Source organism: Pseudophryne corroboree, unplaced genomic scaffold (genome assembly GCF_028390025.1).
Source record: "Pseudophryne corroboree isolate aPseCor3 unplaced genomic scaffold, aPseCor3.hap2 scaffold_90, whole genome shotgun sequence".
In the NCBI taxonomy this organism is placed as follows: domain Eukaryota; kingdom Metazoa; phylum Chordata; class Amphibia; order Anura; family Myobatrachidae; genus Pseudophryne; species Pseudophryne corroboree.
In genome coordinates, this window is record NW_026970479.1 from 1,309,080 (window position 1) to 1,317,240 (window position 8,161).

Here is an 8,161-nt window from a genome sequence, read left to right on the forward strand (position 1 = left end):
TTGCAGAGAAAAAGAAAAATGCTGGCAGAAAAATCCAATTGAGTGATTAAACAGCTCTTCATTTTCTGGCTTTATTTTTATGCTAACTAATTTGTTCTCTGAAAAGTGTCCACGAAGCCAAGTATCTGATTAACATATTTGTAGGGATGGTTTTTCACCTATTACTAAATTAAACTTGCTTCATTGGAAAGGCAGCAAGATGCATCCTCATTTCAATATCTACTGAAATAATACAGGTTGACACCAGGAAACATTAACGCCACTGCATCCTTGCTGCTTTCTCATGTGGAAGTCTGTTTAATGTGAAAACAAGGTGATATCTAATTAGCACACAGGTAAGGAATTAAGAAAATCTTTATTTAAGGGTGAAGATGTTTCTCACAAAATCGTTGCCCCAATGCATCATTGAAATTCAAGCTGGAAAGATGATTTTAATATATCACTTGTACATTTTGTATTGCTCTTCTGGTGACAATGTAGTTTGTTTTTGTCAATTACCATTTTAATAATAGGGTAAAGAAAATTAAGTGGATTTTTGAAAGAAAACAATACTGTCAATATACTATTAAAACAAATTAAAATGGTAAAAGTTATTGTACTTTAAGTAAAAATAAAAGCTAAAATATCAATCCCAGTTTTGGATTACTTTAATGAACAAAAAAAAATGCATATAGCAAAGGATAGTTTCAATCTGCCTACCTCTGGGTTATGGACCCAGCATGCTTCCATTGCAGTACTCTGCTGCACATGTAAGTGCAAGAGATCCTGAAGCACTCACTCATCATGCGAAAGTACCAATGTGTTTCTTCATTGGTTGCTGGAAGAAACATCTTACAAACACTCTCCAGATTATTGACTTTTTAAAGTTTTTCTAGGAAACGTTCTAGATGAATGCTTATTAGTCTTTGTCAGTATATACTTTTCGCAAAGTGTCTCTGTGGCGCAATCGGTTAGTGTGTTCAGCTATAAATCAAAAGGTTGGTGGTTCAATCCCACCCAGGGACGTAATTGACCTTGTGATCAGATTTTGGTGATATTTAAGTAGACAAGTCAAAATTGCAAACCCCCTCTTATGGTGTAGGGTACCTGGCCTTCTCTGATGTAATCAGAGTTAGATTTGATTCAGTGATTTTATAAAAACAGCTAGGAAGCACAATTTAGCAGTGGGTTGCAGAGAAAAAGAAATATGCTGGCAGAAAAATCCAATTGAATGATTAAACAGCTCTTCATTTTCTGGCTTTATTTTTATGCTAACTAATTTGTTCTCTGAAAAGTGTCCACAAAGCCAAGTATCTGATTAACATATTTGTAGTGATGGTTTTTCACCTATTACTAAATTAAACTTGCTTCATTGGAAAGGCAGCAAGATGCATCCTCATTTCAATATCTACTGAAATAATACAGGTTGACACCAGGAAACATTAACGCCACTGCATCCTTGCTGCTTTCTCATGTGGAAGTCTGTTTAATGTGAAAACAAGGTGATATCTAATTAGCACACAGGTAAGGAATTAAGAAAATCTTTATTTAAGGGTGAAGATGTTTCTCACAAAATCGTTGCCCCAATGCATCATTGAAATTCAAGCTGAAAAGATGATTTTAATATATCACTTGTACATTTTGTATTGCTCTTCTGGTGACAATGTAGTTTGTTTTTGTCAATTACCATTTTAATAATCGGGTAAAGAAAATTAATTGGATTTTTGAAAGAAAACAATACTGTCAATATACTATTAAAAAAAATTAAAATGGTAAAAGTTATTGTACTTTAAGTAAAAATAAAAGCTAAAATATCAATCCCAGTTTTGGATTACTTTAATGAACAAAAAAAAAATGCATATAGCAAAGGATAGTTTCAATCTGCCTACCTCTTGGTTATGGGCCCAGCATGCTTCCAGTGCAGTACTCTGCTGCACATGTAAGTGCAAGAGATCCTGAAGCACTCACTCATCATGCGAAAGTACCAATGTGTTTCTTCATTGGTTGCTGGAAGAAACATCTTACAAAAACTCTCCAGATTATTGACTTTTTAAAGTTTTTCTAGGAAACGTTCTAGATGAATGCTTATTAGTCTTTGTCAGTATGTACTTTTTGCAAAGTGTCTCTGTGGCGCAATCGGTTAGTGTGTTCAGCTATTAATCAAAAGGTTGGTGGTTCAATCCCACCCAGGGACGTAATTGACCTTGTGATCAGATTTTGGTGATATTTAAGTAGACAAGTCAAAATTTCGAAAACCCCTGTTATGGTGTAGGGTACCTGGCCTTCTCTGATGTAATCAGAGTTAGATTTGATTCAGTGATTTTATAAAAACAGCTAGGAAGCACAATTTAGCAGTGGGTTGCAGAGAAAAAGAAATATGCTGGCAAAAAAATCCAATTGACTGATTAAACAGCTCTTCATTTTCTGGCTTTATTTTTATGCTAACAAATTTGTTCTCTGAAAAGTGTCCACAAAGCCAAGTATCTGATTAACATCTTTGTAGGGATGGTTTTTCACCTATTACTAAATTAAACTTGCTTCATTGGAAAGGCAGCAAGATGCATCCTCATTTCAATATCTACTGAAATAATACAGGTTGACACCAGGAAACATTAACGCCACTGCATCCTTGCTGCTTTCTCATGTGGAAGTCTGTTTAATGTGAAAACAAGGTGATATCTAATTAGCACACAGGTAAGGAATTAAGAAAATCTTTATTTAAGGGTGAAGATGTTTCTCACAAAATCGTTGCCCCAATGCATCATTGAAATTCAAGCTGGAAAGACGATTTTAATATATCACTTGTACATTTTGTATTGCTCTTCTGGTGACAATGTAGTTTGCTTTTGTCAATTACCATTTTAATAATCGGGTAAAGAAAATTAATTGGATTTTTGAAAGAAAACAATACTGTCAATATACTATTAAAACAAATTAAAATGGTAAAAGTTATTGTACTTTAAGTAAAAATAAAAGAGCAAAAATATCAATCCCAGTTTTGGATTACTTTAATTAACAAAAAAAAATGCATATAGCAGAGGATAGTTTCAATCTGCCTACCTCTGGGTTATGGACCCAGCATGCTTCCATTACAGTACTCTGCTGCACATGTAAGTGCAAGAGATCCTGAAGCACTCACTCATCATGGGAAAGTACCAATGTGTTTCTTCATTGGTTGATGGAAGAAACATCATACAAAAACTCTCCACATTATTGACTTTTTAAAATGTTTCTAGGAATCGTTCTAGATGAATGCTTATTAGCCTTTGTCAGTATGTACTTTTGCAAAGTGTCGCGGTGGCGCAATCAGTTAGTGTGTAAGGCTATTAACCAAAAGGTTGGTGGTTCAATCCCACCCAGGGACTTAATTGACCTTGTTATCAGATTTTGGTGATCTTTAAGTAGACAAGTCAAAATTTCAAACCCCTGTTATGGTGTAGGGTACCTGGCCTTCTCTGATGTAATCAGAGTTAGATTTGATTCAGTGATTTTATAAAAACAGCTAGGAAGCACAATTTAGCAGTGGGTTGCAGAGAAAAAGAAATATGCTGGCAAAAAAATCCAATTGACTGATTAAACAGCTCTTCATTTTCTGGCTTTATTTTTATGCTAACAAATTTGTTCTCTGAAAAGTGTCCACAAAGCCAAGTATCTGATTAACATCTTTGTAGGGATGGTTTTTCACCTATTACTAAATTAAACTTGCTTCATTGGAAAGGCAGCAAGATGCATCCTCATTTCAATATCTACTGAAATAATACAGGTTGACACCAGGAAACATTAACGCCACTGCATCCTTGCTGCTTTCTCATGTGGAAGTCTGTTTAATGTGAAAACAAGGTGATATCTAATTAGCACACAGGTAAGGAATTAAGAAAATCTTTATTTAAGGGTGAAGATGTTTCTCACAAAATCGTTGCCCCAATGCATCATTGAAATTCAAGCTGGAAAGATGATTTTAATATATCACTTGTACATTTTGTATTGCTCTTCTGGTGACAATGTAGTTTGCTTTTGTCAATTACCATTTTAATAATCGGGTAAAGAAAATTAATTGGATTTTTGAAAGAAAACAATACTGTCAATATACTATTAAAACAAATTAAAATGGTAAAAGTTATTGTACTTTAAGTAAAAATAAAAGAGCAAAAATATCAATCCCAGTTTTGGATTACTTTAATTAACAAAAAAAAAATGCATATAGCAGAGGATAGTTTCAATCTGCCTACCTCTGGGTTATGGACCCAGCATGCTTCCATTACAGTACTCTGCTGCACATGTAAGTGCAAGAGATCCTGAAGCACTCACTCATCATGGGAAAGTACCAATGTGTTTCTTCATTGGTTGATGGAAGAAACATCATACAAAAACTCTCCACATTATTGACTTTTTAAAATGTTTCTAGGAATCGTTCTAGATGAATGCTTATTAGCCTTTGTCAGTATGTACTTTTGCAAAGTGTCGCGGTGGCGCAATCAGTTAGTGTGTAAGGCTATTAACCAAAAGGTTGGTGGTTCAATCCCACCCAGGGACTTAATTGACCTTGTTATCAGATTTTGGTGATCTTTAAGTAGACAAGTCAAAATTTCAAACCCCCTGTTATGGTGTAGGGTACCTGGCCTTCTCTGATGTAATCAGAGTTAGATTTGATTCAGTGATTTTATAAAAACAGCTAGGAAGCACAATTTAGCAGTGGGTTGCAGAGAAAAAGAAAAATGTTGGCAGAAAAATCCAATTGAGTGATTAAACAGCTCTTCATTTTCTGGCTTTATTTTTATGCTAACTAATTTGTTCTCTGAAAAGTGTCCACAAAGCCAAGTATCTGATTAACATATTTGTAGGGATGGTTTTTCACCTATTACTAAATTAAACTTGCTTCATTGGAAAGGCAGCAAGATGCATCCTCATTTCAATATCTACTGAAATAATACAGGTTGACACCAGGAAACATTAACGCCACTGCATCCTTGCTGCTTTCTCATGTGGAAGTCTGTTTAATGTGAAAACAAGGTGATATCTAATTAGCACACAGGTAAGGAATTAAGAAAATCTTTATTTAAGGGTGAAGATGTTTCTCACAAAATCGTTGCCCCAATGCATCATTGAAATTCAAGCTGGAAAGATGATTTTAATATATCACTTGTACATTTTGTATTGCCCTTCTGGTGACAATGTAGTTTGTTTTTGTCAATTACCATTTTAATAATAGGGTAAAGAAAATTAAGTGGATTTTTGAAAGAAAACAATACTGTCAATATACTATTAAAACAAATTAAAATGGTAAAAGTTATTGTACTTTAAGTAAAAATAAAAGCTAAAATATCAATCCCAGTTTTGGATTACTTTAATGAACAACAAAAAAATGCATATAGCAAAGGATAGTTTCAATCTGCCTACCTCTGGGTTATGGACCCAGCATGCTTCCATTGCAGTACTCTGCTGCACATGTAAGTGCAAGAGATCCTGAAGCACTCACTCATCATGCGAAAGTACCAATGTGTTTCTTCATTGGTTGCTGGAAGAAACATCTTACAAACACTCTCCAGATTATTGACTTTTTAAAGTTTTTCTAGGAAACGTTCTAGATGAATGCTTATTAGTCTTTGTCAGTATATACTTTTTGCAAAGTGTCTCTGTGGCGCAATCGGTTAGTGTGTTCAGCTAACCCTTGTGCACTATCCTGACTTCTCCTCCTGTCTGCTTACTTTGTGCCTTCCAATGCACAATGCAAACTACAGGTAGTGCTGCAGGGCCCACACCCTTTTACTTGCCTTACGGAGCAGCTCTGGAGCTGTTTCAGTGCCAAGCTGCTGTAAGAAATAAGCTTGAATGCTTCAGAGGCTGGGGCATTGTCAACATGAGCCCCACACCAAAGGAGGGTGGAGGTGTTTAATGCGAACTAGGGGTCATCCAAGCGCCGCAAAAGGCCGCCATACCCTGCACGCCCCTTTTCTCTTTTCATATGCAGATGAGGATTGAAGCCAACTTTGACCCACTGCTTGGATGACATCACCATATGCAAATCCATCTGCTGCAGGCCTTCCCCCCGGAATGCTTGCACTAGTTGTTGCATTTGGTTTGTTGTTTGGGGGTGCTTCAGTATTAGGCAGCCTTCTGCCCTCCCATGTTCATCTGAAAATATGTGTTCTCCCTGCAGTTGTTGTCCCCAGATGAGAGTTCCCTTGTGCTGCCTCAGTTGAATCTCCTTTACTTGACAGAGATGTGCCTGAGCAGCGGCCCTCCCCAGCCCTATCCCAAATCATACTTATTTTGCATAGGAGATACCATGGTCATGAAGATTGTTCTCCCAGGGTGAGGTTCATTCATTGCATTTTGGGTATGCTGACCCCTGTGATTTCCCCAAATGTGGGTAACTCGACTGCATTATTTGTGGTAGTGGGGGACTGTGTTTGTGTTTTCCTCTGGTCAGCTCTGGTAAAAGTCAGATTTCTTTGTTTCAGATCTTCCTCTAGCCTTGTTCTTCTTTCGAGAGTTCCCTTGTGCTTCCTCAGTTGGATCTCCTTCAGTTGACAGGGCGGTGCCCGAGCAGCGACCCTCCCCAGCTCAAGCCCAACTCCTACTTACCTGCCAGGTGAGATACTATGATCATGAAGGTGCTTCTTCCAGGGCAAGGCTTACCCATTGCACTCTGGGTGTGCTGCCCCTGCGATTTCCCCAAATGTGGGAAACTTGACTGCATAATTTGTGTTTCCCCTGGTCGGCTCTCGTATAATTCAGATCTCTTTGTCTCAGGTCTCTCTCCAGCCTAGTTTGCTGTCTGTTTCCACTTCTTTTTTCTTGAGCCCCTCCCTTTTATACCCTTGTGCACTATCCTGACTTCTCCTCCTGTCTGCTTACTTTGTGCCTTCCAATGCACAATGCAAACTACACACCCTTTTACTTGCCTTACAGAGCAGCTCTGGAGCTGTTACAGTGCCAAGCTGCTGTAAGAAATCAGCTTGAATGCTTCAGGGGCTGGGGCATTGTCAACATGAGCCCCACACCGAAGGAGGGTGGGGGTGTTTAATGCGAACTAAGGGTCATCCAAGCGCCGCAAAAGGCCGCCATGCCCTGCATGCCCCTTTTCTCTTTTCATATGCAGATGAGGGTTCCAGCCAACTTTGGCCCACTGCTTGGATGACATCACCGTATGCAAATCCGTCTTCTGCAGAACTTCCCCCAGGAATGCTTGTACTAGTTGTTGCATTTGGTTTCTTGTTTGGGGGTGCTTCAGTATTAGGCAGCCTTCTGCCCTCCCATGTTCATCTGAAAATATGTGTTCTCCCTGCAGTTGTTGTCCCCAGATGAGAGTTCCCTTGTGCTGCCTCAGTTGAATCTCCTATACTTGACAGAGATGTGCCTGAGCAGCGGCCCTCCCCAGCCCTATCCCAAATCATACTTATTTTGCATAGGCGATACCATGGTCATGAAGATTGTTCTCCCAGGGTGAGGTTCATTCATTGCATTCTGGGTATGCTGACCCCTGTGATTTCCAAAATGTGGGAAACTCGACTGCATTATTTGTGGTAGTGGGGGACTGTGTTTGTGCTTTCCTCTGGTCAGCTCTGGTAAAAGTCAGATTTCTTTGTCTCAGATCTTCCTCTAGCCTTGTTCTTCTTTCGAGAGTTCCCTTGTGCTGCCTCAGTTGGATCTCCTTCACTTCACAGGGGGTGCCCGAGCAGCAATCCTCCACAGCTCTGGCCCAACTCCTACTTACCTGCCAGGTGAGATACTATGATCTTCACTGTTAGGGCAATCAGGATGTGGAATTCCCTGCCAGGGAAGGTGGTAATGGCGGACTCTGTAATTGGATTTAAAAAAGGAATGGATACATTTCTGAATGAAAAAGCTATCCAAGTTTATAATACTTAAAATATCAACATGGTTAATCCGGGGGTAACATGAGTTGTAGTAGCTAACTAGTCATAATACATTATTAAGCAAGTATGTAGAATCATCACAACTTAAAACAGGTTGAACACGATGGGCAATTTGCCTCTATTCAACCTCAAAAACTATGTTACTATATGTTACTATATTACTATGTTACTGTAGTATACAGAACACCACAATGCAATGAGCAGTGATAGTGAGCACTGATGAGGATACTAGAACTGACACTGAGCAGCAAGATGCAGCACTGGACTATTAGTAATGTACTGTAGTATGCTGAGCACAACAA

General features: G+C 38.4%; 3 non-coding genes across 3 annotated transcripts; all 3 read left to right on the forward strand.

Annotated features, from left to right (window-relative positions):
• Positions 1-6,240: 6,240 nt before the first annotated feature.
• LOC135044926 (U1 spliceosomal RNA) lies at positions 6,241-6,404 on the forward strand. The gene has a single exon (XR_010237462.1). It is a non-coding gene; the product is annotated as a U1 spliceosomal RNA (small nuclear RNA).
• A 152-nt stretch (positions 6,405-6,556) lies between these two features.
• On the forward strand, positions 6,557-6,719 carry LOC135044386 (U1 spliceosomal RNA). The gene has a single exon (XR_010236991.1). It is a non-coding gene; the product is annotated as a U1 spliceosomal RNA (small nuclear RNA).
• Positions 6,720-7,374: 655 nt separating this feature from the next.
• Positions 7,375-7,537, forward strand: LOC135045031 (U1 spliceosomal RNA). Its single transcript, XR_010237565.1, has one exon. It is a non-coding gene; the product is annotated as a U1 spliceosomal RNA (small nuclear RNA).
• Positions 7,538-8,161: the final 624 nt, after the last annotated feature.